Here is an 11,740-nt window from a genome sequence, read left to right as displayed (position 1 = left end):
TTATGAAAGCAATGTTTTAGTAATTAAGCAATTAATTAATACTAGTATTTAAGTTGATTTTTATTTTCAATTGATGTTTGTGTTAACATCAGCTAACGGACGACATCTTATGTCCGTTATAATATTTTTCTCAAAATGGAATGAGATAGGAGTTAGATGTATTCCCAAGTCGATTTAAGTGGATTTTTGAGGATAGAATTTGTAAATAGCATAGATGAATTTATTTCGTTTGTGTTCAGTCAACCAAGATATATGACTGAAAATAAGATTAGATGTCTTTGCTCTTATTGTATGAATAACAAGTTCTTGGTTGCTAATAAGGTTCGGGAACACTTGTTCAGTAATGGATTTATTGGTGCGTACACAATATGGGATGCATAGGCTGAATCATTCCATGCCAGACAATCATTGGGATATTTTGTTGATGAGTAGAGTGAAGCAGTTAATGAAGTCCAAAGAGAAAATCCATATGCTAATATGGTTATGGATGCTTTACGACCAAAGTTTCAATTTAATGATGAGACTTAAAATCAACTAATCTTTCTTGAAGATCCAAATCTGAATGTTGAATTTTTCTTTTTGTTGTTAAATGATGCCGATGCAGCTTTGTGGGTTAGACACGATAAGAACACAAAACTTTCAACTATGTCTTAATTATTGAATGTGAAGTCAGAGTTTAACATGAGTGAGGCATGCTTTAATCATTTAATGCATCTAGTGAAGGAGATGTTACCATTGAATGAATCATTACCGAAAAACTTCTATAAAATGAAGACACACCTGAAAGAACTTGGGCTCAGCTATCAAAAAAGTCATGCATGTAAGAATAATTTCATGTTGTTTTATAATGAATATTCCGAGTTGTCTTATTGTCCATGTTGTGGTCATCCTCGGTATAAACCGAACAAATCAAGGGGAGAAAGGGAGAAAAAAAATTCCTTATAAGATTTTGTGATACTTTCCACTAACACCGAGATTGCAAAGGCTATATTGTCAAGCAAAATTGTAGAACACATGACATGGCATGCCACACACCAATCTAATGATGGAGTGCTTAGGCATCCTATTGATGGTAAGGCTTGGAAACATTTTAATTGCACCCATTAGTCTTTTGCCTTTGAGCCTCGCAACATTAGACTCGGTTTATTTTTAAATAGTTTCATTCCATTCGGGTCGACATCAAAACCGTATTCTGTTTGGTCGGTAATGCTCACTGTCTATAACTTACATCTAGGGATGTGCATGAAGCAATTATACATCTTTGTTAGTATGGTCATCTCGGTGATGACAAGTCTAAATAGAACATTGATGTGTTCCTCTAGCCTCTAATAGATAAGTTAAAAATTCTATGGGACGAAAGGATGGTCAAGTACAATGCCTTTACTTGCCAAATTTTATTCTACGAGTAGCACTCCTATGGACCATTAATGACTTCCATGCATATGGTATGTTGTCTAGGTGGAGCACTTATGGACATTTATCATGTCCATTTTGCATGGGACATGGAAAGAGTTTCTTCTTGGAGTACGAGAGGAAGCCATTTTTTTTTATTGTCATCGACAATTCTTGTAGATGGATCATCCTTTTTGTCACCAAAGAGATAAATTTAAGAAACATGTTGAAAGGGACCCTCCAAATCCTTGGTTATCTAATGTTGATATCTTGGAACGATTAAAGTCAATTTCAAATATCACGTGTGGGACAAAAATGGGCGACCAAAAGCTACTGGGTTTCGGTCAAACCCATAATTAGGTTAAGAAAAGCATATTTTTGGATTTATCGTACTGGAAAACAAATCTCATTCGTCACAACTTGAATGTGATGCATATTGAGCGTAATGTATTAGACAATATATTCAACATGATGATGAATGTTTTGAGAGAGACAAAAGATAATGTCAAGGCTCGTTGTAATTTGGAGGTGTGTCGCAAGCGGTTAGAGTTGCACTTAATTGCAAATAGTGGTCAACATTTTAAACTGAGAGCATCATACACTTTGACTAAGGAGCAACAGAAAGCTATGTGTGTTAGGGTGAAATAGTTACATTTACTATATAATTTCACCTCTAACATAGCAAAATGTGTGAATAAGTAGGAATGTATAATTTATGGTTTTACCTTTACCATACGTTTTGGCTTTATCCCACAAGTACGGTGAAGAGTTGTTGACTTAATTTGAGTTTGATCTTGAGGCATGGACCGAGACTATGCTCAAACCCACATCTACGGATTTATCACTAAAGTCCCCACTTCGAGACTGCTAACTCCAATCACGACGTTTGAGTCTGCTTGTGGCCTTGATGCTAAATGACCTCTTTCACCTCTTGTGCCTAAGTCTGAGGGATATCGACAATTGGTTAGCAACGTCAGTACCTCGATGACGTTGATGGGTAGAATTAATAATTTATTGGAGGTTATTGTAGTGAGGTTATTGCCTTTAGACACCTTCAAGTTTTCCTTATGATAGCAGCCGAGTTTGTTGCATCCACCACAGTAGTAGTAGTAATAGCAGCTACCCCCGTCTTCTCAGTGAGCTTTATATTAGATATTTGTTTGGATTATTATCAAATGTTTACATTGGATTTTTCTTATTAATTATAATTTGTATTACATTTTCATATTTTTTATATGCTTATATGTTTGCTATATGTTTACTTTTTCATTAACAACATTCTATAATAATTTTATTATGAAATGAACAAAATTTAATTTCCCAGAAAAAATCAATTTTGTAGTTATTGCAGACAAAATTCATCCATTACCGATGGAATTCATTAATTACCAATGGGATTCATCAATTACCAATGGAATTCATCCTTTGTCGATAGAGTTCATTCATAATGTCGACAAAATATCGATGGATTTGAAGCCATTGCCGACAGATACTGTTGGTGAGCTTTAAACTCGGCTTCGTCGACTATATGTTGATAATCACCTACAGAAATTACTGATGGATGAAGATCCATTGTTAATGTTACTGGCGAAAATTACCAATGAAATTCCCCTATTACTGATGACAAATCGATCGACGGATCCAAGTTTTTGTTGATGGAATTACCGACTGAATATTCGATTGGTAGTTTACCAGCAAAATATTTCATCATCGACAAATTTGTTATTACCGATCACAGTATTTTTGATTGAATACCGATGAAAATTTTCATTAATAATGTAACATACTGATGGAATCTTAACTATTATTGATGAAAATTTTCATCAATAATGCCCTATTTTCTTGTAGTGTAAGTCATAAAATCAAAGGATAAAAAGAGGTCCATGTTTGCATTGTAATAAACTTGGACATATCAAGGTAGAATGTAAACTTTTGAAAAACCAAAAACTGCTGAGATTCAACCTCATGCTCAAACATGAAAATAATTAGAGTATAATGCAAAGGAAAAATAAAATAAGCATTTAATCAAGGAAATAGCCAAATCCCACAAGATCAATGTTTTTGTTTTTCATGTAAATTTCAAATTAATTATGAATATTCATAAGTTTAAGTATTACATTAATTGCTCTAGACATCATAATCAAAAGTCAATTAAATCGAAAAATGCTTGTGATGAAGCAAGTAGCCTAAAAGGAGAATAAGACAGTCTGAAATCCTACAGCCAAAATCTTTACTTTTTTACATTTAGGATTTGTCAAATTTTTAACCACCTAAGTGTTTGGCCTTTGAAAGTGATTCACACAATGACCAAATAAGACCGTCTCAATGGTATGATTTTACTTGTGCTAGCCAGTTTTGTTTCTAAAACAAAAGGACTAAAAGTTCTTGCTGCATCTTATTTCTATCAGACAAAGATAACTATTTTTCTTTTCTTATTTTTATGAAACGGCTAAGAAGTGGTTGAAGGCTTAGAGTTTTAGTTGACTAACATAACATATTTATATAACTAAACTAAGTTTTAACCCTGGATGCAACATTTGTATTTTTATTCAATTAAGTCCTTGTGAACTTAATTAATTTTTTAACTTTATTTTGGTCTATTTCAATTAAGTCAAACTTCATTGATTATCCTTATTTAATCTTAATCATGTCACTTAATGTGTGTGACCCATTAGGCTTCTAACATGTTGGCAATAAATATAAATCATATTCAAATATCAATTTGATAATTGATTTATATTTATAGATCATGAGAGGTATCTAGCAACACATTATGATCACCTAAATGTTAAAGAGTCAATTAAAGAATTTGATAGAGCCCTTTAGTGATAAGCCTCTCAGTGAAATATGATCCTTTCATCCAATATCCCATATATGTCTTAAAGCATTGCTCGGTGTCTACTTATGACATTCCCTATTAGTTCTCATAATTTATGACCAACCTTATGAATTTAGGAAACTAACTTTTCTCAAATTCATCATATTTTGGCCAAAGACTTTATACAAGTTAATCAAGAATAAAGAACAAGTGAGATACATCTCCTCATGTCACTTGGGTTGATGAATCCTCTCTTGACCACTTATCCACTTTTGCATGCTTAATGCATGCCTACAAAAAGCTGTTTAGGCATTTGATCGCCTTCAGACCTGTAGAGGTGAAATCAAAGTATGTAATTCCCCGTACAAGATGACTTGGTGTCTCAAGTTTAAGGACTAGTTGCACAGCTATCACATGAGAACATATTTCATAGACACTTGAGTGAAATACCAAATGTAGTTCTCATAGCAGTTCATGTTCAATGAATTTGTTCTCTAACAAGCACCCACGTGCCTTCCTCAAGTAGCCCATATACTTCAATCTATGAAATCAATTGCTTACTTCCCAAGTAAGGAGGCTTAATATGTCCCACTCTTTGAGTATTATCAATGCCCTATCTTGACAATACAATGACTAGGAACAATTTTAGAAATATGGCTTTGATGCATAAAGATTTCATAATTGAAACAACTTTACAATTTTCTTACAAGGCTTGTATGTTCCATGGGCTTCATTCGATTAGTACTTAATAACTCCTTATTATCGTATTAACATGAAGGAAAACCTTTATCACATAATGTTATGTAATTAAGTATGCATTAACTGACAATATATCCTTTGATCAATCCAATTGACTCCAGGGCATATGTCAACAGAAAAAAGGTGTGAGTCATGCTTTATGAGATCAATCTTCCCTAAGATGATCGAGTATGGTTGATTGACATCGGAGCAACAAAGCATATATGCAAGGATAAGAATTTCTTCAAGTCTTTTGTAACAACCTTAGTCCAAGCACCATTGGCCCAACAACTTTTCAAGCTTAAACCTCATGGCCCTCAAAAGCTTAAGTTCAAGTTGTTAGTAGTGATTGACTTAGATAGGTTTTAAGCATAACTTTCACATTCGATGTGGGATATGGTATCACAATCCCACCCACTCAAATCCTTGATGTCCTCATCAAGGCCACACATCAACTAATGTGAAAGTGATTCTTAAGGCCTATATAAGGGTTTAAGTTAATCACTACTAGCAATTTGAGCTTAAGCTTTTGAAGGCCATGTGGTTTAGGCTTGAAAAGTTACTAGGCTAATGGTGCTTGGTCCTGGGTTGTTACATCTTTGGAAGCTATTAGTAATGGAACAATGTTGTGCATGAAATTCCTTCATTACACAAGTGAAGGGAAAAGGCACTGTGGAATTCATGCTTACTTCTAGAAAAATTCTTATACTAACCGATGTCTACTATGTACCAGAAGTTAGAAAGAACTTTATATCTGGTGGCTTGTTAAATAAGTTTGGCTTCAAATTAGTATTTAAAGTGAATGAGTTCATCTTTACAAAAGGTAGACTATATGTGAGAAGTGGCTATTTGTGTGAAAACATGTTCAAGTTTAATATCAATAATAATGCTACTAGTTCTACTTATATTGATGACTGTTTCAATTGTTTTGATAGTAATGTAGCATTGTTTAATCTATGACATAATATATTAGGTCATGTCCATTACAAAAGAATGCATGATATGGCTAATTTGGAGTTCATATATAATATTCACTAAAAATGTTGATATTTCCAAAACTTGCATTGTCACGAAAATCACATTAAGCTCATTTCCTAGGTAAAAGAAACTCCAAATTGCTTGCATTGATACATTCTGATGTTTGTGCTATACATGGTACTCCATCTATTAGTGGAAATCATAACATTTATAGATGACTTCTCTATATTTTGCTATGTTTATTTATTGCAAGCTAAAGGTAAAATTATGGAAAGTTTATGATCTATAAAAGTGACATTAAATTGCATTAAGAATCGTTTATTAAATGTTTATGAAATGATAGAGAAGGTGAATACTATAATCCCATGTATTTTGAGTCTATCAATATTATTCATGAGACTACCGCTCTATAGGCACTAGAACAAAATGGTCAAAACTTAAGAATTGAGTTCTTTCAAAAATGGTCAATGCAATTGGTTTCTAATTTTGGTTTGGGAAAGGGATTTTGGGGTGAAGCCTTATTAATTGCTTGCCATATACTAAATAGGATCCCAAATAAAAGGAGTAAAATTACTCCTTATGAGCTATGGAAAAGAAGAAAGTCAAACTTTAATTATTTAAGAGTTTGAGGATATCAACCCATAATAAAAGTTCAAGGACCAAAGAAAAGGAAATTGGGCGAAAAAAGAATTGAATGTATATTCATAGAATATGTTAAATATAATAAAGCATATTGGTTCATGGTAATAGAGCTTGATGATTCATATTTTATTAATACGGTATAAAATCAAGGGACGCAATCTTTGATCAAACAAGGTTCAATTCAATTCCAAGACCTAAAGATCTAATAAGGAAAAGTGATAAAATTCCAGAAAATGAAAAATCAAAAGTTGAGGACAATATTAAGCTTCGAAGAAGTAAAAGAATTAGAAAAGTAAAGACATATGGATTTGATTTCCTAATGTACTTAGTAGAAGGTACATGAGAGGAAATATATGACTATCTACTTTATTGCTTTAATGTAGAATACCTACCATATGAAAAAGGGTTTAAAACAAGGTTTTTCTAAAAAAAGAGCTACAAGGATTGATTCCCATTTCACAGAATAGTCCAGAACCCTTACTGCCTTGTAAGGATTGATCTCTCCATAGAGGGACTGATCCCATTGGACAAAACTAGCTGTTAGACATGAGAATTGAAGGAAAAATGGCTAATTTATTCACCAAATGTTCTACAATGGCTCCAAAGCTTTTCCAAGTATTAAAGGACCTTTTGGGCACATTTTTTAGGTTAAAAGAAAGGAAACAACATCATTTTCTCAAGTATCAAATCTTGTGAAGAAAAAGAAAAGAAAGAAAGAGAAACCAAGCTTAAGTAAACAATTCACATTTTTCCACCATGCTTTTTTACCACCATGCTTTTAAGCTATCTTTGAGCTATAATTTCTTTGTACCTCCACTCCTATCATTTATGTCAGCTTTATAATTGATCTTTTGTTTTAATATGACAAAAGCTAATGATCAATATATTGAATGCCCAGTGCATTTGGACTTAAAGAGAAACCCCATGATTTTCATTGACAAATGGGTTGAGTACTTAAGTTCAATATTTGTTAAAAGACTAAAACTAACCTAAAGTATTGAGACCTCTAGAGAGGGCATTGAGATAAGTCTGTTTGTGTATACCTCAAGAAACAACCAAAAAAAGAAAGTGTATTGAGACTACTCTGGACGGTACCAACACTCCACTCAAGAAGAGTTATATTTTCGAAGAACAAATACTGAAGTATCAAGAAGAAAAGCATCAAAATCGACACATCTTCTCAGTAGTGTAGAATTAAAAAAAGTAAAGATTTGTGTATCGAGGCACAGTTTTCAAAATTTTGATACCTTGCCTTTAAACTTCAGATTTCAGAGAAGAAGTTAAAATGTATCAAGAAAAAAGATTTTCATTATCGAGACAACACCTTTAGAAAGTGAACAATAGAGAGGAAGTGCCTAAGTATCAAGGCACATTATATTAGTACAGAGGTTGGAACTTTAAGATTTGAAAGTCAAAATGGTCAAGTAAATTAATATCGAGATCAATTTGCAAGAAAATCGAGATAACATCTCATAAGGCAAATTTTAGAAAGCAAACTAAAATGTATCAAGACTATTGGAATATGGTATCGAGACAAGGCTTAGTCAGAATTGTGCGTGGAAGATAAAAATATTGAGAAAGGCATCTAAAGTTTCGAGCCATTAGTAAGCAAGGAACTTAAAGTATCAAGACTTAGATCACAAATATTGAAACATCCCTTCAGACAAGCTAGAAAAATACAAGGACAATGGCTAGAATTTTTAAATTTAAAGGCCCAACGGCTAATTTGAGGTCCCTAAGTATAAAAGGAAGGCTGAAACTCTTTTGTGAGTTGACAAAACACATTGAGAAAAAATCTTAGGCAAGAGTGAATCCTCCAAGAGAAAATTCTTCATTCTCACTCTTTAAACTTAATGTTTCATCTTTGTTGATTGTTAAGTTAAACTCCAACTCCTTCATCAAGCCTTCAAGATCCTCTCCATCTTGTGTTGATTGTTGTATTTTGCCTACATGGAGGCAAACTCCTTGAGCATTACTCTTATCATTATAATTTCTTGTAAAAGTTATACCTTCCCCTTGAAAAGGTAAAGAGCTTAAATATGGTTATACCTTGACCCTTGAAAGATAGTTGTATAGGTTCTGATTGATCCTTGAAAAAGGAAGTGATAGGTATTGCTTGATACTTGAAAAAAAAAGTGATAGGTTTTGCTTAATCCTTGAAAAAGTAAGTGTAAGGGTTGTGCTTAAGCCCATGAAAAAGCCTTTTATATAAGTTATATTTAAACCTTGAAAAGTATTTGAGTTAGTGAATTTTTAACTCCTTGGTGAACCAAGGGAGAAGACATATGCGTCGAGGCCAAACCTTTACAAATCTTTTCTGTCTTTTGTGCTTACTTGATTTTCTTACTTGCTCATCATTTCAAAGGTTTCCAACAAAGGACACTCAAAACTCTCTTTGCTTGATTTTTACAGGTTTTTGGGTTTGATTTACAAAAAAGTTTTTATCTTACACAAAAAGAGGATTTTTAAAAAAATTCAAATACTCAATTCACCCCCTTTTAAGTTTATTCCTTTGAGCTCAATGATTCTAATAATTGGTATTAGAGCTGCAATCTTAGTTTCACAAGTTTAAACACCTTGAGGAGAGATCCATAAAAGCTCAAAGCCCATGGAAGTTGCTCTTAATGCCATTCCTTTAGGTAAGAGGCAATCTCTGATAAGAGCTCTGTTGTTTAATGGTGAAAATTATTCGTATTGGAAAAGGAGGATGGAAATGTTTTTTCAAGCTCATGATCTTGATGTTTGGACTGTTATTTTAGAAGGTCCTCATGTTCTAATTAAGACTGTAAATGGCAAAGAAGTGCCAAAACCTAGGAAATATTGGGATGATAAAGATAGAAAGCTTGTATAGATCGATGTTAGAGTTGTAACATTTTATACTATGCATTAGAACAAGAAGAGTTTAATAAGGTGTCCATGTGTGAAAATGGAAAAGAAATTTGGGATACAATAGAGAAATTGCATAAAGACACAACTTGAGTGAAGGAGTCAAAACTAGGATTACTTACTCATGACTATGAGTTGTTACGTATTTGTACAAGAACAAAGAAAGAAAGCAAGAGAAAATGAAAAAAATTCAAGATCAAAAGCTTTAAGCATTAATTTCTTTCTTTAATTTTATGTTTCTCTTATTTTCTTTGACTTGGATTCATGGCTAAATTTCTTTGGAAGATGTTTTATTTGAATATTATAAGCTAAATTATTTTTCTAAGATTGTGGTGGATTTCAACATGTAGTTTGAATATTAGTTTCTCTTTTATTTATCATGAAAGGTTTGGTTTTGTTTATTCAAATATGTTTTCAATGCTTTTAATTGCCTGATCAACAATTAACTGATTTGTGAATCTAATTGAACTTGGCAGAGAGATTTTAGATTAGATTAAGATTTGAATAGTGTATGTTTATATCACTTTGGTGATCTGATTCGCGATTCGGGTAAACATACGCCAATTACCATAAATAGCCAAATTAGAACACTAGCTTAATGAGCCTTATTTAATTGATTCCTATAGACATAATTGAGTCACTATATGTCTATAGTAATCAATCAAATAAGGTTCATTAACTGATTGCTCTAATTTGGCCTTGTATGGCAATTGGCATATGTCTACCCAAATTGCAAATCAGATCACTTAATTGACGTGAATATACAATATTCAAATCTTAGTCCAATATAAAATCTCTCTGTCGAGTCTCAATTGGATTTACAAATCAGTTAATTATTAGCCAAACAATCAAAAGCATTAAAAACATATTTAAATAAGCAAAACTATACCCATTCATAGTAAATAAAAAAAGAAGCTAATCTTCTAACTACATGTTGAAATCCACCATAATCCTAGAAAAATAGTTTAGCTCATAATATCTAATAAAAACTTCATCCAATGAAAATTAACCATTAATCCAGATCAAAGAGGTAAGAAAAACACAAAAGTAGAGATAGAAAACTAATAGTTGAAGCTTTGTGATCATGATTCTCCCTTAAATTTTCTTACTTTCTTACTTTGTTTTTGGCTATTTTTCAAGAAAAATTGATTGCTACCTCCTCCTAGAAACCTATGAAAAAGGCACCTTAAATAGTATCTAAAAGTCCTAACTTCCAAAATCCCATAAGATGTTTATTTTTGGAAAATTCCTCGAGCGTCGTGGCTCTCAAGGGTTATGTCTTGAACTTAGCTTTCCTAGTGCAGTACTTCCACTTTGATAAAGATTTCTATCATCTTCCAATTACAACTTGGTGAAGTGGTAAACATCATAGTTATAACCCTGCTTTTTAGTTTTCCAATGGTTTAAGAATCACCTCATTTGGAGTTATGTAGCGAGAGTTATCCTCAAAAAACTAAAATATGTGTAGATAGAGCACCGGTTCATTATGCATCTTTCTTCACCAATTGAAGTTATTTTCGATCCAACTCCTACAAAATCTTAAAAATAAAAATAAAATTAACATTATTAACTTAAAATAAACATTTAAACATAAATTAAACTAAACTAATAAAACAACTAAAAATACCTAAATCCGATCCTAAATCTAGTCTAACTTAGCCTAATTAGGTATTTAATGCCCCATTAAATATATGTATTTGATGCACACATTAAATATATGTATTTGATGCCCCCAAACTTGAATCTTTGTTTGTCCCTAAGAAAAAGGAAGAACTAAAAACAAAACAACTAGCTAGATATGCAATTCACCAAAACATGAATCCCCTATTTTTCCTTCAAAAGTTATCCCGTAATTTTAACTCAAGGTGAAACATAGATAATCATTAAATTCATGCTTAGTTCAATTGCAAGTTCATTATCATATGGATTTCACAATATTTTATGTGTGTGTAAATGATCTTTTACAAAGAATATCATACAATTCAGATAAGATTATGCCTATACAAAATTTAACTAAGTGCTAGAATTTCATAAGTTTGTTTTTCATCTCTTTTTCCACTAATGTAGATTAACACTTATTCAAAGATTAATAGGTCTTTATTAAGCTTGTAATGTAAGGCTATGGTCTAGATATGATAAAGGATATAATGTGGCTCAATATCACCATAAGCATATAATTATTCTAGGACAGATATAGGTTTATTTTCCTTCACCAAGTACACCATTTTTATCAATTTTTTTTCTTTTTATTCAACACTTCTTCTTTTTCTCTTCTTTTTTCATCAG

This window comes from Theobroma cacao, chromosome 2, assembly GCF_000208745.1.
Source record: "Theobroma cacao cultivar B97-61/B2 chromosome 2, Criollo_cocoa_genome_V2, whole genome shotgun sequence".
Taxonomy (NCBI): domain Eukaryota; kingdom Viridiplantae; phylum Streptophyta; class Magnoliopsida; order Malvales; family Malvaceae; genus Theobroma; species Theobroma cacao.
This window is presented reverse-complemented; position numbering follows the sequence as displayed.